Below are 25,372 nucleotides of genomic sequence, written 5' to 3'. Positions count from 1 at the left end.
ATGGGGGCAATAACAAACACAACAGTGTCATTTGCACACAGGTCAGTGGGTGCTGCTGAGGGAAGGATGGCTCCTAATAATGGCTGGAATGGAGTCAATGGAGTGGTATCAACCACATGGATACCACATCTTTGATGTATTTGATACCATTTCAGTGACTCTATCTGACAGCCTTTATTATGAGCTGTCCTCCCCTCAGGAGCCTCCACTGATACAGGTGTATGTAAAGAAAAAATGCAAAAAAGATCCATATTGTTTATAGACAGTAAAAAGTACAGGCCTTAAATCGATCCCAATGGGACACCTTTCGTAATATCAAGGAAACCTTGATCAAGAAAAACACTATATCAAGAAAAACAGATTGTGTCCTGTCTGTCAAGTAATTTTCAAACTAATTACTTGGCGCCTGATCCATACCAATTGCAGACAATCTTTGAATCAATAAAGAGTGGTCTGTCTAAAGCCTTCGATAAGTCAATAAACAGGGAAGAACAGTGCTCCCTCATATCCATATAATTTCCCATATCATGTACTATAACCTATTGTTTTGCACCCTTAACATGGTCCGGCGAGTTTGAGGCCCCCCCCCAAAAAAAATGTTGGGTCAGAAAATTAGATATAATTTGAAAGCGACAGCCCTTGCCTTTTTTTACCCCTTTGTCACGTTCTGACCCGAGTTCTTTTGTTATGTCTTTGTTTTAGTATGGTCAGGGCGTGAGTTGGGTGGGTTGTCTATGTTAGTTTTTCTATGATTTGCTATTTCTGTGTTTGGCCTGGTATGGTTCTCAATCAGAGGCAGCTGTCAATCGTTGTCCCTGATTGAGAACCATATACCAGGTAGCCTGTTTTCTATTTTGTTTCGTGGGTGATTATTTTCTGTTTTCTGTTGTGTGTCTGCACCAGCCAGAACTGTTTTCAGTCGTCATCTTTGTTCGTTTTGTTATTTCCGTGTTCATTTAATAAATATGGACACATACCACGCTGTACCTAGGTCCTCCTCTTCTTCTTCATACGACAACCGTTACACCCTTTTTCTTCCCAATTGGTAGTTACAGTCTTGTCTCATTGCTGCAAATCCCATACGGACAAGGTCGAGAGCCATGCATCCTCCGAAACACAGCCCAACCAAGCTGCACTGCTTCTTGACACAATGCCCACTTAACCCAGCCACACCAATGTGTCAGAGGAAATACCATACACCTGACAACCGTGACAGCCGTGAAAGCCGTGAAAGCGTGCATGCGCCCAGCCCGCCACAGGAGTCGCTAGAGTGCGATGGGACAAGGACACCCCTGCCGGCCAAACCCTCCCTTAACCCAGACGATGCTGGGCCAATTGTGTGCCGGCCCATGGGTCTCCCGGTCGGCTACGTCAGAGCCTGGACTCGAACCAAGATCTCTAGTGGCACAGCTTGCACTGCGATGTAGTGCCTTAGAACACTGCGCCACTCGGGAGGCCTTGTCTTTTTGAAAAGCTACCTCAAAAATCTTACTCCAGGCAATGTCACAAGAATCTAATAATTCTCTCACATGTCTGTGTCTTATTTAAAATAAAATAACAAATTCCATACCTTGAAAGCCCTGATTGCTAAGGTCATATTAAGATCCATTCAGCCGTTTTGACACAGTGACTCACTACCCAAACCAAACTAAACTGGTTTCAAGTTACCAAGAGACGTCATGTGATCTCCTACTGCTATCCAGTGGACAAATTGGGAATCAGACAGTGGATATATTTACATCAATGGATAGGTACACTTCAGCTTTCTGCTCATATGTGCAGTGCCTTCAGAAAGTATTCACACCCCTTGACTTATTCCAAATATTTTGTGTTACAGCCTGAGTTCAAAATGGATCTACACACAATACCCAATAATGACATAGTGAAAACTTGTTTTTGTAAATGTTTGATATTGTATTGAAAATGAAATGCAGAAATATCTCATTTACATAAGTATTCACACCCCTTTGCTATGACACTCCAAATTGAGCTCACCTGTGGTAAATTCAGTTGATTGGACATGATTTATAAAGAAACACACCTGTCTATCTATATAAGGTCCCACAGTTGAAAGTGCATGTGCAGGCAGAAACTATACCATGAAGTCCAAGGAACTGGCCGTAGATATCTGAGATAGAATTGTGACGAAGCATACTGTATATCCGAGGAAGGGTATGAAACAATTTCAAGAGCATAGTGGTCTCCATCATTGGGACATTTAAAAAATAAGGAACTAACCAGACTCTGCCAAGAGCTGTCCGTCTGACCAAACTGAACAACCGGGCAAGAAGGACCTTGGTCAGGGAGGTGACCAAGAACCCAATGACCACTGACATTACTACATAGTTCCTTGGCTGAGATGGGAGAACCTGCCAGAAGGACAACAGTCTCTACAGCACTTCACCAATCTGGGCTTTATCGGAGAGTGGCCAGACAGAAGCCACTCCTAAGAATAAGGCACATGACAGCATGCCTTGAGTTTGCAAAAAGGCACATGAAAGACTCAGAGCATAAGGCAAAATATTCTGTGGTCTGATGAGATAAAAAAATGGAACTCTTTGGCCTGAATGCAAAGCGCTATGTCTGGGGGAAAAAACAGGCAGAGCTCATCATCCATCTAACACCATCTCTACTGTGAAGCATGGTGGTGGCGGCAACATGCTATGGGGATGCTTTCCAGTGGCAGGGACTGGGAGACTGGTAAGGACAGAGGTGACAATGAATGGAGCCAAATATAGGCAAATCCTTGATGAGAACAAGTTTCAGACTGCAAACAACCTTAAAATGGGGAAAAGATTTACATTCCAACGGGACAATGACCCGAAGCATACAACCAAAGCAACGCTGGAATGGTGTCAGAATAAGAATGTGAAAGTCCTTGAATGGCCCAGCCAATGCCCAGATGTGAATCCCATTGAAAATCTGTGGAAAGATTTAACAGAGCTTGAGAAAATCAGCAAGGAAGAATGGGAGAAAATCCCCAAATCGAGATGTGCAAAGCTGATACAGTCATACCCAAAATTGCTCAAATCTGTAATCGCTGCCAAAGGTGCACAAGGTGTACAAGGTACACTCAGGGGTGTGAATATTTATGTCAATTATATATTTCTATATTTCATCTTTAATACATTTGCAAAAATCTCCAAAAGCTTGTTCTCACTTTGTCATTATGGAGTATTGTGTGTAGATGGGTGAGAAAAACAATCTGTTTCATACATTTTGAATTCAGGCTTTAACTCAACAAAATGTGAAATAAGTCAAAGGGTATGTATACTTTCTGAAAGCACTGTATTTATCCCGGGGGGGGGGTCTCTGTAAATCTCTGTAACCCGGTTACCTCTATTAAATCGTAATACTGACCTCTTGGCGGGGGTATTGGGGGAGGGAACCCACATATATGCGTTCGGAAGGGAGGGAAGGGTAGTGGCCAATCGTGCCGGGGTGTCTTTTCTCTGGCCACAGAAGGCCCTCATACCAGACCTTAGCCAGCTTGACGAACGTACCCAGATTCAGATTTGCTTTTTTTCTAGGGCAGGAAGGAAGCAAAACAACCCAGTTATTCCAAAATAGCATGTGAAAGGATGTCCTTAAGGCACGGATGCAAGCAGGGTGTTAGGTTGAATTACACATCAAACATGCCTTAAAGTGCATAGCTAATTGTATATCATCCAATTTCCTTTTCAACTGCTTATCAGAAAGGAAAGAAAATGGTTGAACATAATGTAGCACAAAAAGGATCATTTAAACGTTCATGATGGAAAAAAATCAATTATCAATCTTCACAGTGGGTCATGATGACACACTATGAAATCTCAATTATCCAAATCTGACAGTTCTTATTTTTCATTTATATTTCTTCATTTAACCTTTTTTTTTACAAGGGGTTATTCTCATTTACATAAAATCTCCCATTACAAAAAAAGATTGCAGTTTTGAAACTGCAGGAAAAGTGCAGTAACTGCAGTCGACTGTGGTATTTTGGATGCAGTAATTGCAGAATAACTGTAGTGTACTTACACTTACGAAAAAATATGTGTGCATTATAACTGCAGTTAGACTGCACTCTAACTGCAATTACACTGCAGTGTACTGCAGTTATAATGCACACTGACTGCAATCTTTTCCTGTAAGGGTAATTTAATTAATGGTGCAGTTACCGGGGCAGCAAAATATCCGAAGGTGATTGATTGGCTTTTCTCGTCAGCCAGTGAAGAGATCGTAGGGTCCTTGCTTACTGACAGGGAGCACCTTCATCTGAGTAGCACCTCAGTGAAGGTTCTAGGTACCAGGGCACAAATCAGAATCCTGAACACAGAGAGAGGGAAAAGTCAAACAACCATATGTCCTGTTATAGGGATCAATAACATTAATTAATTAATTCATAAGTTATGCCTCCCTGTTTGTAGCTAATCATATACAGTTGAAGTCAGAAGTTTAAATACACCTTAGCCAAATACATTTAAACTCAGTTTCACAATTCCTGACATTTAATCAGAGTAAAAATGCCCTGTTTTTGGTCAGTTAGGATCACCACTTTGTTTTAAAAATGTGAAATGTCAGAATAATAGAAGAGAGAATTATTTATTTCAGCTTTTATTTCTTTCATCACATTCCCAGTGGGTCAGAGGTTTACATACACTCAATTAGTATTCGGTAGCATTGCCTTTAAATAGTTTAACTTGGGTCAAACATTTCGGGTAGCCTTCCACAGCTTCCCACAATAAGTTGGGTGAATTTTGGCCCATTCCTCTTGACAGAGCTGGTGTAACTGAGTCAGGTTTGAAGGCCTCCTTGCTCGCACACGCTTTTCCAGTTCCACAAATGTTATATGTGATTGAGATCAAATCAAATTTATTTATATAGCCCTTCGCACATCAGCTGATATCTCAAAGTGCTGTACAGAAACCCAGCCTAAAATCCCAAACAATGCAGTGCAGGTGTAGAAGTACAGTGGCTAGGAAAAACTCCCTAGAAAGGCCAAAACCTAGGAAGAAACCTAGAGAGGAACCAGGCTATGTGGGGTAGCCAGTCCTCTTCTGGCTGTGCCGAGTGGAGATTATAACAGAACATGGCCACGATGTTCAAATGTTCATAAATGACCAGCATGGTCAAATAACAATAATCACAGGCAGAATAGTTGAAACTGGAGCAGCAGCACGGCCAGGTGGACTGGGGACAGCAAGGAGTCACCATGCCAGGTAGTCCTGGGGCATGGTCCTAGGGCTCAGGTCCTCCGAGAGAGAGAAAAAAAGAGAGAATTAGAGAGACCATACTTAAATTCACACAGGACACCAGATAGGACAGAAGAAGTACTCCAGATATAGCAAACTGACCCTAGCTCCCCGACACATAAACTACTGCAGCATAAATCCTGGAGGCTGAGACAGGAGGGGTCAGGAGATACTGTGGCGCCATCCGATGATACCACCGGACAGGGCCAAACAGGAAGGATATAACCCCACCCAATTTGCCAAAGCACAGCCCCCACACCACTAAAGGGATATCTTCAACCACCAACTTACCATCCTGAGACAAGGCAGAGTATAGCCCACAAAGATCAGGGATTTGTGATGGCCACTCCAATTCCTTGACTTTGTTGTCCTTAAAGCCATTTTGCCACAACTTTGGAAGTATGCTTGGGGTCATTGTCCATTTGGAAGACCCATTTGCGACCAAGCTTTAACTTCCTGACTGATGTCTTGAGATGTTGCTTCAATATATCCACCATTTTCCAACCTCATGATGCCATCTATTTTGTGAAGTGCACCAGTCCCTCCTGCAGCAAAGCACCCCCACAACATGATGCTACCACCCCCACAACATGATGCTGCCACCCCCATGCTTCACATGCATTTTTCCTCCAAACATAACGATGGTCATTTCATCAGACCAGAGGACATTTCTCCAAAAAGTACGATCTTTGTCCCCACATGCAGTTGCAAACCGTAGTCTGGCTTATTTATGGTGGTTTTGGAGCAGTGGCTTCTTCCTTGCTGAGTGACCTTTCGGGTCACGTTGATATAGGATTCGTTTTACTGTGGATATAGATACTTTTGTACCTGATTCCTCCAGCATTTTCCTCCAGCATTGCAGTTGTTCTGGGATTGATTTGCACTTTTTGCACCAAAGTACGTTCATCTCTTGGAGACAGAGCGCGTCTCCTTCCTGAGCGGTATGATGGCTGCGTGGTCCCATGGTGCTTATACTTGTGTACTATTGTTTGTAGAGATGAACGTGGTACCTTCACACATTTGGAAATTGCTCCCAATGATGAACCAGACTTGTGGAGATTTTCCCATGATGTCAAGCAAAGAGGCACTGAGTTTGAAGTTAGGCCTTGAAATACATCCACAGGTAAATCAAATCAAATTTTATTTGTCACATACACATGGTTAGCAGATGTTAATGCGAGTGTAGCAAAATGCTTGTGCTTCTAGTTCCGACAATGCAGTAATAACCAACAAGTAATCTAACTAACAATTCCTAATCTACTGTCTTATACACAGTGTAAGGGGATAAAGAATATGTACATAAGGATATATGAATGAGTGATGGTACAGAGCAGCATAGGCAAGATACAGTAGATGGTATCGAGTACAGTATATACATGTGAGATGAGTATGGAAACAAAGTGGCATAGTTAAAGTGGCTAGTGATACATGTATTACATAAGGATGCAGTCGATGATATAGAGTACAGTATATAGGTATGCATTTGAGATGAATAATGTAGGGTAAGTAACATTATATAAGGTAGCATTGTTTAAAGTGGCTAGTGATATATTTACAACATTTCCCATCAATTCCCATTATTAAAGTGGCTGGAGTTGAGTCAGTGTCAGTGTGTAGGCAGCAGCCTAGCAATGTTAGTGGTGGCTGTTTAACAGTCTGATGGCCTTGAGATAGAAGCTGTTTTTCAGTCTCTCGGTCCCAGCTTTGATGCACCTGTACTGACCTCGCCTTCTGGATGATAGCGGGGTGAACAGGCAGTGGCTCGGGTGGTTGATGTCCTTGATGATCTTTATGGCCTTCCTGTAACATCGGGTGGTGTAGGTGTCCTGGAGGGCAGGTAGTTTGCCCCCGATGATGCGTTGTGCAGACCTCACTACCCTCTGGAGAGCCTTACGGTTGAGGGCGGAGCAGTTGCCGTACCAGGCGGTGATTCAGCCCGCCAGGATGCTCTCGATTGTGCCTCTGTAGAAGTTTGTGAGTGCTTTTGGTGACAAGCCGAATTTCTTCAGCCTCCTGAGGTTGAAGAGGCGCTGCTGCGTCTTCTTCACGATGCTGTCTGTGTGAGTGGACCAATTCAGTTTGTCTTTGATGTGTATGCCGAGGAACTTAAAACTTGCTACTCTCTCCACTACTGTTCCATCGATGTGGATAGGGGAGTGTTCCCTCTGCTGTTTCCTGAAGTCCACAATCATCTCCTTAGTTTTGTTGACGTTGAGTGTGAGGTTATTTTCCTGACACCACACTCCGAGGGCCCTCACCTCCTCCCTGTAGGCCGTCTCGTCGTTGTTGGTAATCAAGCCTACCACTGTTGTGTCGTCCGCAAACTTGATGATTGAGTTGGAGGCGTGCGTGGCCACGCAGTCGTGGGTGAACAGGGAGTACAGGAGAGGGCTCAGAACGCACCCTTGTGGGGCCCCAGTGTTGAGGATCAGCGGGGAGGAGATGTTGTTACCTACCCTCACCACCTGGGGGCGGCCCGTCAGGAAGTCCAGTACCCAGTTGCACAGGGCGGGGTCGAGACCCAGGGTCTCGAGCTTGATGACGAGCTTGGAGGGTACTATGGTGTTGAATGCCGAGCTGTAGTCGATGAACAGCATTCTCACATAGGTATTCCTCTTGTCCAGATGGGTTAGGGCAGTGTGCAGTGTGGTTGAGATTGCATCGTCTGTGGACCTATTTGAGCGGTAAGCAAATTGGAGTGGGTCTAGGGAGTCAGGTAGGGTGGAGGTGATATGGTCCTTGACTAGTCTCTCAAAGCACTTCATCATGACGGAAGTGAGTGCTACGGGGCGGTAGTCGTTTAGCTCAGTTACCTTAGCTTTCTTGGGAACAGGAACGATGGTGGCCCTCTTGAAGCATGTGGGAACAGCAGACTGGTATAGGGATTGATTGAATATGTCCGTAAACACACCAGCCAGCTGGTCTGCGCATGCTCTGAGGGCGCGGCTGGGGATGCCGTCTGGGCCTGCAGCCTTGCGAGGGTTAACACGTTTAAATGTTTTGCTCACCTCGGCTGCAGTGAAGGAGAGACCGCATTTTTCCGTTGCAGGCAGTGTCAGTGGCACTGTATTGTCCTCAAAGCGGGCAAAAAAGTTATTTAGTCTGCCTGGGAGCAAGACATCCTGGTCCGTGACTGGGCTGGATTTCTTCCTGTAGTCCGTGATTGACTGTAGACCCTGCCACATGCCTCTTGTGTCTGAGCCGTTGAATTGGGATTCTACTTTGTCTCTGTACTGACGCTTAGCTTGTTTGATAGCCTTACGGAGGGAATAGCTGCATTGTTTGTATTCAGTCATGTTACCAGACACCTTGCCCTGATTGAAAGCAGTGGTTCGCGCTTTCAGTTTCACACGAATGCTGCCATCAATCCAAGGTTTCTGGTTAGGGAATGTTTTAATCGTTGCTATGGGAACGACATCTTCAACGCACGTTCTAATGAACTCGCACACCGAATCAGCGTATTCGTCAATGTTGTTATTTGACGCAATACGAAACATGTCCCAGTCCACGTGATGGAAGCAGTCTTGGAGTGTGGAGTCAGCTTGGTCGGACCAGCGTTGGACAGACCTCAGCGTGGGAGCTTCATTTTTTAGCTTTTGTCTGTAGGCAGGTATCAGCAAAATGGAGTCGTGGTCAGCTTTTCCGAAAGGGGGGCGGGGCAGGGCCTTATATGCGTTGCGGAAGTTAGAGTAACAGTGATCCAAGGTTTTTCCGCCCCTGGTTGCGCAATCGATATGCTGATAAAATTTAGGGAGTCTTGTTTTCAGATTAGCCTTGTTAAAATCCCCAACAACGATGAATGCAGCCTCCGGATAAATGGTTTCCAGTTTGCAAAGAGTTAAATAAAGTTCGTTCAGAGCCATCGATGTGTCTGCTTGGGGGGGGATATATACGGCTGTGATTATAATCGAAGAGAATTCTCTTGGTAGGTAATGCGGTCTACATTTGATTGTGAGGAATTCTAAATCAGGTGAACAGAAGGATTTGAGTTCCTGTATGTTTCTTTCATCGCACCATGCCTCGTTAGCCATAAGGCATACACCCCCACCCCTCTTCTTACCAGAAAGGTGTTTGTTTCTGTCGGCGCGATGCGTGGAGAAACCCGTTGGCTGCACCGCATCGGATAGCGTCTCTCCAGTGAGCCATGTTACCGTGAAGCACAAAACGTTACAGTCTCTGATGTCCCTCTGGAATGCTACCCTTGCTCGGATTTCATCAACTTTGTTGTCAAGAGACTGGACATTGGCAAGAAGAATGCTAGGAAGTGAGGCACGATGTGCCCGTCTCCGTAGTCTGACCAGAAGACCGCTACATTTCCCTCTTTTTCGGAGTCGTTTTTTGGGGTCGCTGCATGCGATCCATTCCGTTGTCCTGTTTGTAAGGCAGAACACAGGATCCGCGTCGCGAAAAACATATTCTTGGTCGTACTGATGGTGAGTTGACGCTGATCTTATATACAGTAGTTCTTCTCGGCTGTATGTAATGAAACCTAAGATGACCTGAGGTACTAATGTAAGAAATAACACGTAAAAAAAAAAAAAAAACTGCATAGTTTCCTAGGAACGCGAAGCGAGGCGGCCATCTCTGTCGGCACCGGAAGTACACCTCCAATTGACTCAAATGATGTAAATTTGCCTATCAGAAGCTTCATTTTCTGATATTTTCCAAGCTTTTTAAAGGCACAGTCAACTTAGTGTATGTAAACTTCTGACACACTGGAATTGTGTTACAGTGAATTATAAGTGAAATAATCTGTCTGTAAACAATTGTTGGAAAAATTACTTGTGTCATTGCACAAAGTAGATGTCCTAACTGACTTGCCAAAACTGTAGTTTGTTAACAAGATATTTGTGGAGTGGTTGAAAAACGACTTTTAATGACTCCAACCGAAATGTATGTAAACTTCCGACTTCAACTGTAAGTGTTGTTTTTTGGGACTACTAACTGATCACTATGAGCTCCAGGAAGCAGTCCAGTCCATCGTAGACAGGAGCCAATCGGCTGCCTCCTCCTCTCATCCAGCAGCCGAGACGGGATGCCCCCATTCCCATAAGCCCCTGGGCCTGGAGTAGTCTGCTTCTGTCAATTGAGAAAGTACAAGAATAGCATTACTATAATAATCAACAATCTTCTGACCGGTGGCGCAAACGGAAACTGGTTCCTCTCAAGTTTTTCCATGCCACTGTGCTACTGCTCCCTCCTTTGGGGTCTAGGCTGGGTTACTGTAAAGCACTTGACAAATGTTCAGGGTTGGGTAGGTTACTTTCTAAATGTAATCAGTTACAGTTACTAGTTACCTGTCCAAAATTGTCATCAGTAACGTACCTTTTGGATTACCCAGACTCAGTAACATAATCGGATTACATTCCATTACTTTTAGATTACATTCCCTTTAAGAGGCATTAGAAGAAGACCAAAATGTATGTTACCAATTGAACGACATCTATTGTAGGATAAATCTATGTTAAAGTTTACCAAGCTGGTCATATATGGATGTTAAATGTTACTTTATGGGTTTGTTATGGAGGCTTCTTCTAACCCATTGCTTTCTACTACATATTTTTTTTAAATCCAGTCATTCCAATAAATGTTATACCCCTTGATCTTCAAAAATAGGACTTGGAAATATGGAAGTATAGATTAGCCAAATGATTTTACCTGAGCATGACCCCAATACTAAGGACTCAATACTAAGCCAGCCCTACTCTGTTGTTTATGATTTTGTTGTCATGGAGGACTAATTGGGCTCATTGATTCGAGTTGAAAAATAAATGCTGCGTTCATGGAATGGCATGCTTTGAGCACTATTGAAGAAAAACAACAATTGTATTCCATAGGCTTGGATCCGCACTAAGAAGCGATGCATTTTTCACTGGCTGTCCACTGGTTTCAAAAACAATGATTGAAAGGCAGCTTAAACTTCTTGAATTCAACCATTATTGAGTTCAAATACACATTTAGATTTGTGATCAGCCATCAACAACAACCACAATACATGAGGCGCCAATAGCTAAATGAGAGAGCAGGAGTGTAATTCACATCAATGTGCTATGTAGATATCAGTAATAAGTGATACCCGTATCACCGAAGACTTAACTACTGCTGTCATCCTTCACTCTAAGCGTTTATTCAAGTTGGATCATCTTTGGATGACGACAGCAGTCGCACCATTGGAAGAAATAGCTTGGACTGGAGCCTACAAAAGCCTATTCCTGCCCTTTTTCTGAGATGCATCAAACACAGTTGGTGTGTCATCATAGTGGTTACTGACTTGTGGTCAGACTCGCTCAGGTGGAACAAACATAAACTTGCGCCTTTTTTCAACGCTGATTTGAAGTGTCAAAGATTGTTTTTCTGAATTAATCTGATTACAATATTTTTGCTGGTAATGTAACGATTGCAGTTTGTTGTAATCTGTTACTCCCCAACCCTGCAAATGTTCTAGTAAAAGGGTACTAAATACTGTAAATTTTTGATTAGTTGATTGATTAATATTTGATGACCATTCCCAATGATCACATGCCTCCTTTCACAGAGGTAAACAATGCCTTGTTTATGGGTATGTGTCTCCCTCTAGTGGTAGGTTTCTGCAGTACCTTCATGAAGTCTTTAAACTGTGATGTCACGTCTCACAGTGCATGGCTTCTTCTCCCGGTTCTCAGTGAAGTCCTGGATGTCATACCTCCCTGGGCCAGTGATGGTTTTCTAGGTCGTGGAACAGCTTATCATTAGTTACAATGGAACCATCCAGTCACAGCCTTATAGTGCCATATCAGCTCAGATTTATTCAATCAAATCAAATTGTATTTGTCACATGCGCTGAATACAAAAGGTGTAGACCTTACAGTGAAATGCTCACTTACAAGCCCTTAACCAACAATGCAGTTTTAAGAAAACTGTTCAGTAGAAAATAGATAAGTAAGAAATAAAAAAAGTACAAGTAAACAAATAATTAAAAAGCAGCAGTAAAATAACAATAGCAAGGCTATGTACAGGGGGTATCGGTACAGAGTCAATGTGCGGGGGCACCGGTTAGTCAAGGTAATTGAGGTAATATGTACATGTAGGTAGAGTGACTATCCATAGATAATAAACCTGAGAGTAGCAGCATCGTAAAAGAGGGGTCTTTGAAGAGGCGACTTTGGGATGCTGGCAATCTATGCAGAGTTCCTCTGTCCAATGTCTTTGTTCTTTTGCCCATCTTAATAAATACAAATTATTGGCCAGTCTGAGATATTACTTATTCTTTGCAACTCTACCGAGAAGGCCAGCATCCCGGAGTCGCCTCTTCACTGTTGACGTTTAGACTGGTGTTTTGCGGGTACTATTTAATGACACTGCCAGTTGAGGACTTGTGAGGCATCTGTTTCTCAAACTAGAATCTCTAATGTCCTCTTGCTCAGTTCTGCACCGGGGTCTCCCACTCCTCTCTCTATTCTGGTCAGAGTCAGTTTGAGCTGGTCTGTGAAGGGAGTAGTACACAGTGTTGTTCGAGATCTTCAGTTTCTTGGCAATTTCTCACATGGAATAGCCTTAATTTCTCAGAACAAGAACAGACTGACACGTTTAAAAAAAAAGTTCTGAAGAAGACCAGTTTGATTGGTTCTTTAATCAGGACAACAGTTTTCAGCTGTGCTAACATTATTACAAAAGGGTTTTCTAATGATCAATTAGCCTTTTAAAATGATCAACTTGGATTAGTTTCCGGTTCCGGGTTGGAGCGAGCGGTCGCATCTACACTTCGGTCCGCAGGTAGTATAACTTTTCATTACATTTCATTATAGTACAACGGTTTGATTTGTCTAATCTTAGCAATTTCTTCTTAGCTAGCTACATAGCCGTCTTTGTATCAAAGTTAATTGCGTAATTATCGTATTTCGTCGTCCTAACGTAGTCTACACTGCTTTCTGCCCAGCAGCTAGCTAACGTCCACTAGCACAGCAGCTAGCTAACGTCCACTAGCACTGTAGAAACTATTACACTCAACGACTCGATTAGTGTAGTGTTAGCTAGCTACATAGTTGTCTTTGCTGTCTTCGTATCCAAGGTAATTGTGTAGTTTAGAGTGTGTAGACTTAGAGTGATTATCTTAATTTACCGAGGTTAGCTAGCCAGCTATTTGTCGTCCTTAACGTAGGAGTCACTGCTAGCTAGCTAGCCAACAGCTAGCCAACGTCTTCCGAATTGAACTTCAACAACCCGGTCAACATTCCGCCTCGCTCCACAGGTAGTATCACATTTTCATTTCACTTCATTACAGTACAACGGTTTGATTTGTTTGATCGTAGCTAGCTAGCTACATAGCCGTCTTTGTATCTAAGACAATTGTGTAGTCTGGAGCGATTTTCTAGGTTAGCTAGCCAGCTATTGTCGTTCTTTTAACGTAACGTTACGTAATCAACACTGCTAGCTAGCCAGCTAGCCCCCGAATAGCAGCACTGTAGAAACTATTACACTCGACGGAACGACTTGATTAGTGTAGTGTCAACAACGTAGCCACTGCCAGCTAGCCTACTCCAGCAGTACTGTATCATTTCAATCATTTTAGTCAATAAGATTCTTGCTACGTAAGCTTAACTTTCTGAACATTCGAGACGTGTAGTCCACTTGTCATTCCAATCTCCTTTGCATTAGCGTAGCCTCTTCTGTAGCCTGTCAACTATGTGTCTATCTATCCCTGTTCTCTCCTCTCTGCACAGACCATACAAACGCTCCACACCGCGTGGCCGCGGCCACCCTAATCTGGTGGTCCCAGCGCGCACGACCCACGTGGAGTTCCAGGTCTCCGGTAGCCTCTGGAACTGCCGATCTGCGGCCAACAAGGCAGAGTTCATCTCAGCCTATGCCTCCCTCCAGTCCCTCGACTTATTGGCACTGACGGAAACATGGATCACCACAGACAACACTGCTACTCCTACTGCTCTCTCTTCGTCCGCCCACGTGTTCTCGCACACCCCGAGAGCTTCTGGTCAGCGGGGTGGTGGCACCGGGATCCTCATCTCTCCCAAGTGGTCATTCTCTCTTTCTCCCCTTACCCATCTGTCTATCGCCTCCTTTGAATTCCATGCTGTCACAGTTACCAGCCCTTTCAAGCTTAACATCCTTATCATTTATCGCCCTCCAGGTTCCCTCGGAGAGTTCATCAATGAGCTTGATGCCTTGATAAGCTCCGTTCCTGAGGACGGCTCACCTCTCACAGTCCTGGGCGACTTTAACCTCCCCACGTCTACCTTTGACTCATTCCTCTCTGCCTCCTTCTTTCCACTCCTCTCCTCTTTTGACCTCACCCTCTCACCTTCCCCCCTACTCACAAGGCAGGCAATACGCTCGACCTCATCTTTACTAGATGCTGTTCTTCCACTAACCTCATTGCAACTCCCCTCCAAGTCTCCGACCACTACCTTGTATCCTTTTCCCTCTCGCTCTCATCCAACACTTCCCACACTGCCCCTACTCGGATGGTATCGCGCCGTCCCAACCTTCGCTCTCTCTCCCCCGCTACTCTCTCCTCTTCCATCCTATCATCTCTTCCCTCTGCTCATACCTTCTCCAACCTATCTCCTGATTCTGCCTCCTCAACCCTCCTCTCTTCCCTTTCTGCATCCTTTGACTCTCTATGTCCCCTATCCTCCAGGCCGGCTCGGTCCTCCCCTCCCGCTCCGTGGCTCGACGACTCACTGCGAGCTCACAGAACAGTGCTCCGGACAGCCGAGCGGAAATGGAGGAAAACTCGCCTCCCTGCGGACCTGGCATCCTTTCACTCCCTCCTCTCTACATTTTCCTCCTCTGTCTCTGCTGCTAAAGCCACTTTCTTCCACTCTAAATTCCAAGCATCTGCCTCTAACCCTAGGAAGCTCTTTGCCACCTTCTCCTCCCTCCTGAATCCTCCTCCCCCTCCCCCCTCCTCCCTCTCTGCAGATGACTTCGTCAACCATTTTGAAAAGAAGGTCGACGACATCCGATCCTCGTTTGCTAAGTCAAACGACACCGCTGGTTCTGCTCACACTGCCCTGCCCTGTGCTCTGACCTCTTTCTCCCTCTCTCTCCAGATGAAATCTCGCTTCTTGTGACGGCCGGCCGCCCAACAACCTGCCCGCTTGACCCTATCCCCTCCTCTCTTCTCCAGACCATTTCCGGAGACCTTCTCCCTTACCTCACCTCGCTCATCAACTCATCCCTGACCGCTGGCTACGTCCCTTCCGTCTTCAAGAGAGCGAGAGTTGCACCCCTTCTGAAAAAACCTACACTCGATCCCTCCGATGTCAACAACTACAGACCAGTATCCCTTCTTTCTTTTCTCTCCAAAACTCTTGAACGTGCCGTCCTTGGCCAGCTCTCCCGCTATCTCTCTCAGAATGACCTTCTTGATCCAAATCAGTCAGGTTTCAAGACTAGTCATTCAACTGAGACTGCTCTTCTCTGTATCACGGAGGCGCTCCGCACTGCTAAAGCTAACTCTCTCTCCTCTGCTCTCATCCTTCTAGACCTATCGGCTGCCTTCGACACTGTGAACCATCAGATCCTCCTCTCCACCCTCTCCGAGTTGGGCATCTCCGGCGCGGCCCACGCTTGGATTGCGTCCTACCTGACAGGTCGCTACTACCAGGTGGCGTGGCGAGAATCTGTCTCCTCGCCACGCGCTCTCACCACTGGTGTCCCCCAGGGCTCTGTTCTAGGCCCTCTCCTATTCTCGCTATACACCAAGTCACTTGGCTCTGTCATAACCTCACATGGTCTCTCCTATCATTGCTATGCAGACGACACACAATTAATCTTCTCCTTTCCCCCTTCTGATGACCAGGTGGCGAATCGCATCTCTGCATGTCTGGCAGACATATCAGTGTGGATGACGGATCACCACCTCAAGCTGAACCTCGGCAAGACGGAGCTGCTCTTCCTCCCGGGGAAGGACTGCCCGTTCCATGATCTCGCCATCACGGTTGACAACTCCATTGTTTCCTCCTCCCAGAGCGCTAAGAACCTTGGCGTGATCCTGGACAACACCCTGTCGTTCTCAACTAACATCAAGGCGGTGGCCCATTCCTGTAGGTTCATGCTCTACAACATCCGCAGAGTACGCCCCTGCCTCACACAGGAAGCGGCGCAGGTCCTAATCCAGGCACTTGTCATCTCCCGTCTGGATTACTGCAACTCGCTGTTGGCTGGGCTCCCTGCCTGTGCCATTAAACCCCTACAACTCATCCAGAACGCCGCAGCCCGTCTGGTGTTCAACCTTCCCAAGTTCTCTCACGTCACCCCGCTCCTCCGCTCTCTCCACTGGCTTCCAGTTGAAGCTCGCATCCGCTACAAGACCAACGGAGCTGTGAGGGGAACGGCACCGCAGTACCTCCAGGCTCTGATCAGGCCCTACACCCAAACAAGGGCACTGCGTTCATCCACCTCTGGCCTGCTCGCCTCCCTACCACTGAGGAAGTACAGTTCCCGCTCAGCCCAGTCAAAACTGTTCGCTGCCCTGGCCCCCCAATGGTGGAACAAACTCCCTCACGACGCCAGGACAGCGGAGTCAATCACCACCTTCCGGAGACACCTGAAACCCCACCTCTTCAAGGAATACCTAGGATAGGATAAAGCAATCCTTCTCACCCCCCCCTTAAATGATTTAGATGCACTATTGTAAAGTGGCTGTTCCACTGATGTCAGAAGGTGAATTCACCAATTTGTAAGTCGCTCTGGATAAGAGCGTCTGCTAAATGACTTAAATGTAATGTAAATGTAGTTAACACAACGTGCCATTGGAACACAGGAGTGATGGTTGCTGACAATGGGCCTCTGTACGCCTACGTAGATATTCCATTAAATCAGCTGTTTCCAGCTACAATAATCATTTACAACATTAACAATGTCTATACTGTGTTTCTGATCAATTTGATGTTATTTTAATGGACAAAAAAAATATGCTTTTCTTTCAAAAACAAGGACATTTCTAAGTGACCCCAAACTTTTCAACGGTAGTGTACGCAAATGCCAACAAAATAACTTTTTGGTCAGTGTGTGTGTGTCTCAAATATTTAACTGTACTATAATACTTAAAGACGTTAAAATGTTTAATATCGGTATCGGGATATCGGGTTTTTTAACAAGGAAAATATCAGATATCGGTATCAGGCAAAAATCTAATATTGGTGCATCCCTAATTTAATCAATTGTAGAATAAGGCTGTAATGTAACAAAATGTGGAAAATGTCAAGGGGTCTGAAAACATTCCAAAGGCACTGTACATCCTTTAATTAGACAGAAAAGACATCTAAGAGAGTAAATGCCAAGAATGTGCTGGGGCACAGAATTATCGGAGAAGAGACAAAAGATGAGAACATTATAATGAAAACCAATTGGTTAGACGAGCTGCAAATAGTAACAACCGCAGAGGAATGGGAGGACATATCTAGAAGAACAAGTCCAAGACAACTCTCTACTCTGTAGGGACTGCTCTTGGGAAATTCAGTCAAGATGTTTCATAAATCCTATAATACAACAACAATACAACTGTGACATCACACCAAATTGCTGGCGTAACTGTGGGGAGAGCAGGGCTAATCACATCCACATACTATTTTCCTGCCCAGTCCTCAATAATTTCTGGACCGAAGTATATAAAGTACTGGATGATATGCTTGAACACTCACATTCTCTAAATCCAGAACACATGTTCCTTGGGAGAACCCCTCATACACTGGTCCTCCAAAATGATAAGTACCTTTTCAGAATTCTGAGAATAACAGCACTTAAACAGATTACTAGAAACTGGCTTAAACCCCTGGCACCACAAATAAGCAATTGGAAAGAAACAATTAATGAAATCTACAGTATGGCAAATGATAACTCATAGAATAAGAAACCAAATAACTCTGAGATACGATGGGAAAAAGTATAGAAAACGGACATTATATTGTCAAATATTTATAGGCCCTAACAGGAGATAAAATGTACATGTTTGAAAGAGATGGGTGTGTGTGTTGGTGGATGTGTGTGAGAATGGGTGCATGTATGCGACTGTAGTAGTGCAGATGTGTGTATGCATGTGTGGGTGCGTGTCCGCGTACCATTATATTGTTTTATGAAATGCTGACTGTTGGCGTGTTGAGGTTAATTATTTCCTTTTCATGTTGGGGGAGGGGGGGGTGTAAATATGTATATCTCTTGTTGGGATTCTAATGCGATCTAAAACCAATAAATAAAAAGTATTACAAAAATACAACTAAAAGAGCTGTGGTGTTAAGGTTAATGTAGTATCTCCAGGTTTCAAAACATGTTCTCCAGCCTGAACAAAACCCTGGGGAAGAGAAAATGATGACCACCAAACTGACCACCAACATTACACATACATACCTTCTCCCTCAGCTGAGTGTAACATTTATCCACAGCAGCTTCAAACCTCTCGGCCCTCTGTTTCTGGGCACGGGTGGCCTTCTTCAGGCCCTCTTTCTCCTGTTCGGCCTTCTCAGACACACTAGAGATCTCCCCCCTCAGACCATCTATCTCCAGCTTCTGCTCAGTCAGCTGCCTCTCCAAACCCTGGGAGAAAGAAAGACAGGGAACAAACACTGACTGTTTAACCTTTCAACATATCTAAATAATTATCTCTAGCCTGGTGAAAACAAGATAGGATTTCACTCATGGGCGACGTCCGTCTTGAATGGGTTGTAGAAGACTATTGCCCACTATTCTTTGTAAAACAGAAATGTCTACTTTTTGCTGTCTTTCTTCCCAACAGTCACCGACATCACACACACAGGCTGGAAGCATAATACTGACTGCAAACTAGCTCCTTTACATTACCGGTGTCTTATTCTACAGACAGAATGGTTAAGGCTTAGATATACACCTTTCCCAACTCAGACAATATAGTGATTGATTGACTGACTAATAGACTGATGCCTGAACTTGTGTGTTACCCGGAGCTGCACGGTGAGACGGTTGTTGTCGGCCTCTTTGCTGTGTAGCTGGCCCTGCAGGTGAGCACGTGTGGTCTCCACAGACTTGGTGGCATGGACCGCATTCTCGTTGTTCTCCTGTGGGCCTCTGTAGATATTCCATAGAAAATCAGCCGTTTCCAGCTACAAGTCATTTACAACGTTAACAGTATCTACACTGTATTACTGATAAATCTGATGTTATTTTAATGGGAAAAAAATGTGCTCTTCTTTCAAAAACAAGGACATTTCTAAGTGACTCCAAACTTTTGAACAGTAGTGTATATCATTGAGTTAATAAAGCTGCATACAAACATGGTCCCTTTTTTGTTTTCTTGAGTAAGGAGCTCCAAAATGCAGGTATTTCATACCAGCTCAGAGTTTTCTGTGGTTATGTGGCAAGATAGCAGAAAATACGGAGCGTTGCGCCGTGATTGGCTCGGTGTTTTGTCACTCATGGGGAAACTACGTCACAGCGAAGTCTAAGGGGGTGCTGACACAGAATTACATTAGCAAGGTGGCGCAGACAGAGATGGTCGCCTCGCTTTGAGTGCTTCGGAAACTATGCAGTATTTAGTTTTTTTATATATTATTTCTTACATTGTTAGCCCAGAAAATCTTAAGTGTTATAACTCAGCAAAAAAACAAAACGGCCCTTTTTCAGGACCCTGTCTTTCAAAGATAATTCGTAAAAATCCAAATAACTTCACAGATCTTCATTGTGATGGGTTTAAACACTGTTTCCCATGCTTGTTCAATGAACCATAAACAATTCATGAACATGCACCTGTAGAACGGTCGTTAAGACACTAACAGCTTACAGACAGTAGGCAATTAAGGTCACAGTTATGAAAACTAAGGACACTAAAGAGGCCTTTCTACTGACTCTGAAAAACACCAAAAGAAAGATGCCCAGGGTCCCTGATCATTTCCATGAACGTGCCTTAGGCATGCTGCAAGGAGGCATGAGGACTGGAAATGTGGCCAGGGCAATAAATTGCAATGTCCGTACTGTGAGACGCCTAAGACAGCGCTACAGGGAGATAGGGTGGACAGCTGATCGTCCTCGCAGTGGCAGACCATGTGTAACAACACCTGCACAGGATCGGTGCATCCGAACATCACACCTGTGGGACAGGTACAGGAAAGCAACAACTACTGCCCGAGTTACACCAGGAACGCACAATCCCTCCATCAGTGCTGAGAGAGGCTGGACTGAGGGCTTGTAGGCCTGTTGTAAGGCAGGTCCTCACCAGACATCACCAGTAACAACATCGCCTATGGGAACAAACCCACCGTCACTGTAACGGTTCTCGTCTGTCGAAGGAGAAGCGGACCAAAATGCAGCGTGGCATCTTTGAGACATGTTTAATGACGAAGAAAACGAACAAATACAAAAACAACAAACGGAACGAAAAAAAAAACCTATACAGCCTCTCTGGTAAACACAGAGACAGGAACAATCACCCAAGAAATACTCAAAGAATATGGCTGCCTAAATATGGTTCCCAATCAGAGACAACGATAAACACCTGCCTCTGATTGAGAACCACTCCAGACAGCCATAGACTAAGCTAGATACCCCCACGCAGCCACACACCCAACACCTAACAACACCCCAAGACAAAACACACCACAATAAACCCATGTCACACCCCGGCCTGACCAAATAAATAAAGACAAACACAATATTCTACGACCAGGGCGTGACAGTCACTGGACCAGACAGGACTGGCAAAAAGTGTTCTTCACTGACGAGTCACGGTTTTGTTTCACCAAGGGTGATGGTCGGATTCCCGTTTATCGTCAAAGGAATGAGCATTACACCGAGGTCTGTACTCTGGGTCGATTTGGAGGTGGAGGGTCCGTCATGGTCTGGAGCGGTATGTCACAGCATCATCGGACTAAGCTTGTTGTCATTGCAGGTCATCTCAGCGCTGTGCATTACAGGAAGACATCCTCCTACCTCATGTGGTACCCTTACTGCAGGCTCAACCTGACATGACCCTCCAGCATGACAATGGCCATACTGCTCGTTCTGTGCGTGATTTCTTGCAATCAGGAATGTCAGTGTTCTGCCATGACCAGCGAAGAGCCCGGATCTCAATCCCATTGAGCATGGTTGGGACCTTTTGGATTGGTGGGTGAGGGCTAGGGCTATTCCCCTCAGAAATGTCCGGGAACTTGCAGGTGCCTTGGTGGAAGAGTGGGGTAACATCTGACAGCAATAACTGGCAAATATGGTGTAGTCCATGAGGAGGAGATGCACTGCAGTACTTAATGCAGCTGGTGGCCACACCAGATACTGACTGTTAATTTTGATTTTGACCCCCCCTTTGTTCAGGGACACATTATACCATTTCTGTTAGTCACATGTCTTTGGAACTTGTTCAGTTTATGGCTCAGTTGTTGACTCTTGTTATGTTCTTACAAATATTTACACATGTTAAGTTTGTTGAAAATAAATACATTTGACAGTAAGAGGACGCTTCTTTTTTTACTGAGTGTACATCCAGGAATAACTATTGGATATAGGAGCGACGTCAACTTACCAACATTACGACCAGGAATACGACTTTCCTTTGTTCGGACAACCACCCAGGACATTGGATCTAATCCCAGAGGCTGACACAAAACAATGTACCCGCAGAAGGGGTAGACAGAGCGGCCTCTTGGTCAGACTTCGGAGACATGCACAACACCACCCACCGCTTCAGAGTATAATACTCCCCAATGTCCAGTCTCTAGACAACAAGGTGGACGAAATTAGGGCAAGGGTTGCCTTCCAAAGAGACATTGGAGATTGTAACATTCTCTGTTTCACGGAAACATGGCTCTCTCTGGATATGTTGTCGGAGTCGGTACAGCCACCAGGTTTCTTCATGCATTGCACCAACGGAAATAAACATCTCTCTGGGAAGAAGAAGGGTGGAGGTGGATGCTTCATGATTCATGGTGTTATCATAACAACATACATGAACTCAAGTCTTTTTGTTCACCTGATCTAGAATTCCTTACGATCAAATGCCGACCACATTAGCTCCCAAGATAATTATCTTAGATTATAGTCACAGCCGTGTATATAACCCTCCTAGCAGATACCACGATGGCCCCCAAGGAACTTCACTGGACTCAATCTAAACTGGAAACCAAATATCCTGAGCTGCTTTTATTGTACCTGGGGATAAAAAAAAAGCTAATTTGAGAACAAGGCTACCTAAATTCTATCAGCACATTGAATGTAGCACGCACGCAGGAAATACACTGGGCCACTGCTTCTCTAACTTCTGCGATGCATGCTAGGCCCTACCCCACCCTCCCTTTTACAGTGTAGTTATTCCCTCCGCAAGGCAATCAAACATGCGAAATGTCGGTATAGGGACCCAGTGGAGTCGCAATTCAACGGCCCAGACACGAGACATGTGTGGCAGGCAATTACAGGCAATTACAGACAACAAAAAGAAAACCAGCCACGTCACTGACACCAACGCCTTGCTTAACTAAACACCTTCTTTGCCCGTTTTGAGGATAATACAGTGCCACCGACGCGGCCCGCTACCAAGGACTGCGGACCCCCCCTCTCCTTCTCCGTGGCCAACCGAAGATATTTAAAAGTGTTAACCCTCTCAAGGCTGCTGGCCAAGACGGCATCCCAAGCTGCATCCTCAGAGCATGCACAGACCAGCTGGCTAGTGTGTTTACGGACATATTCAATCACTCCCTACCTCAGTCTGCTGTCACCACATGCTTCAAGATGGCCACCATTGTTCCAGTACCCAAGAAAGAAACTAAATGATAACTGAACTAAATGACTATCGCCCCGTAGCACACACTTTTGTCATCATGAAGTGCTTTGAGAGACTAGTAAAGGATCAAATCAGCTCCAACTTACCTGCCACCCTAGACCCACTTCGGTTTGCATACCGCACCAACAGGTCCACAGACGATATAATTGCCATCACACTGCACACTGCCCTATCCCATCTGGACAAGAGGAATACCTATGTCAGAATGCTGTTCATTGACTACAGCTCACCATTCAACACCATAGTACCCTCAAAGCTCATCATTAAGCTTGAGGCCCTGGGTGCTGGACTTTCTGACGGACCGCCCCCAGGTGGTGAAGGTAGGAAACAACATCTCCACTTCGCTGATCCTCAACACTGGGGACCCACAAGGGTGTGTGCTCAGCCCCCTCCTGTACTCTCTGTTCACCCATGACTGCACGGCCATGCATGCCTCCAACTCGGCTCTCCAGAGGGTGGTGCGGTCTGCCCAACGCATCACCGGGGGCAAACTACCTGCCCTCCAAAACACCTATAGCACCCGATGTCACAGGAAGGCCAAAAAGTTCATAAAGGACAACAACCACCCAAGCCTGTTAACCCCGCTACCATCCAGAAGACAAGGTCAGTACAGGTGCATGATAGCTAGGACCGAGAGACTGAAAAGCTTCTATCTCAAGGCCATCAGACTGTTAAACAGCCATCACAAACACAGAGGGGCTGCTGCCTACATACAGAATCAAATCATTAGCCACTTTAATAAATGGATCACTAGTCACTTTAAAAAATGCCACTAATAATGTTCTTATATCTTATCTCTCATATACTGTATTTTATACCATCTATTACGTTTTGCCTATGCCACTCGGCCATCTCTCATCCATATATTGAAATGTACATATTCTTATTCCATCCCTTTACATTTGTGTGTATTAGGTAGTTGTTGTGAAATTGTGAGATTACTTGTTAGATATTACTGCACTGTCGAAACTAGAAGCACAAGGATTTCGCTACACTCTCATTAACATCTGTTAACCATGTCTATGTGACCAATAAAATTTGATGATGAATTGATTTGAAGTGCCCATCCATGAAGCCTCAAGGTCATTGGCCACAGATAAAATGATGTCAAAATGGCAAATTATTTTCAATCCTTGTCATATGAAGATAAATAATTAACAGAAATTATAGATAAAATGTATCAGTGCTCATCGGCCATTGGACATAAACATTACACAACAATTTGGAAATCGCAAATTCAACAATGAGTGGTTTGGAAGGAAGTGAGCACAGCACAACAAGGTGAGTCCAAAAATGTTTTGTATGCTGCTGCATAAATTGTGTAATATGCCAGGGAGATATGTATACTGTAGCTAAGAAAATAATACTAATTGTATGTTGTGTAGTAAACTGTTAGTAGCCCATGAGCCTCACGTTAATAATTTGGTCTCCTTTTCCCTCTTAATTTCGCCTACTGTTCTGACTTGGTGGTGCATGTGCACGTGTAGCCTATAGCCTGTTTTAGAGAAATGTAATCAACGAATAATGTAAGAGCTTTCATTGTCTGCTTATATGCCCCCGTTATTTATCCTATGGTTCTGACTTGGTGTACAGGGAGAATACTGTAAGAACGGCCCATGTTCTGATTTCTGTCACCGTACATTTCAAAAGTGAAGCACAAATGGTTATATTGACACGTCCGTCCTAGCTCGCTCATTAATGTCTTAATCGAAATTACGGATTGCCTCTTATCCACTCGTTGTTCCCTTATGCCATAGTTTGTACATCTCAATTGCAGTTGTATAAAGTATTCAAGTAAAAATACTTTAAAGTACTACTTAAGTAGTTTTTTTGGGTATCTGTACTTTACTATTTATATTTTTTGACAACTTCTACTTTTACTCCACTACATTCCTGAATAAAATAATGTACTTATTACTCCATATATTTCCCATGACACCCAAAAGTACTCGTTACATTTTAAATGCTTAACAGGACAGGAAAAGAGAACATCCCTGGTCACCTTACTGCCTCTTATCTGGCAGACTCACTAAGCACAAATGCTTAATTTATAAATTATGTCGGAGTGTGCCCTTAACTATATGTAAATTTAAAAAAAAACAAGAAAATTGTGCCGTTTGGATTGCCTAATAGAAGTAACTTGAAATTATTTATACTTTTACTTGTTATACTTAAGTATATGTTTGCAATTAAATTGACTTTTAACACTTAAGTATATTTAAAACCAAATACTTTTGGACTTTTACTCAAATAGTATTTTATGGGTGACATTCACTTTTACTTGAGTCATTTTCTATTAATGTATCTTTACTTTTACTCAAGTATGACAATTGGGTACTTTTTCCACCACTGCTCAATTGTCAGTAGAAACCACATTTGTTTAAACAAGTCAGCCATATCAGCT

At 44.3% G+C, this 25,372-nt stretch overlaps 1 long non-coding RNA gene across 1 annotated transcript; it reads right to left on the bottom strand.

The window, feature by feature from the left end:
• Window positions 1–4,175: 4,175 nt before the first annotated feature.
• Window positions 4,176–18,808, bottom strand: LOC135558203 (uncharacterized). The gene is made up of 4 exons (XR_010458326.1): window positions 18,579–18,808; window positions 11,828–11,936; window positions 10,177–10,310; window positions 4,176–4,305 (listed from the first exon to the last, which is right to left on the bottom strand). It is a non-coding gene; the product is annotated as an uncharacterized LOC135558203 (long non-coding RNA).
• Window positions 18,809–25,372: the final 6,564 nt, after the last annotated feature.

Source organism: Oncorhynchus masou, chromosome 17 (genome assembly GCF_036934945.1).
Source record: "Oncorhynchus masou masou isolate Uvic2021 chromosome 17, UVic_Omas_1.1, whole genome shotgun sequence".
Taxonomy (NCBI): domain Eukaryota; kingdom Metazoa; phylum Chordata; class Actinopteri; order Salmoniformes; family Salmonidae; genus Oncorhynchus; species Oncorhynchus masou.
Note: the sequence above shows the minus strand (reverse complement) of the source record. Positions and strands in the feature narration are given on the sequence as shown.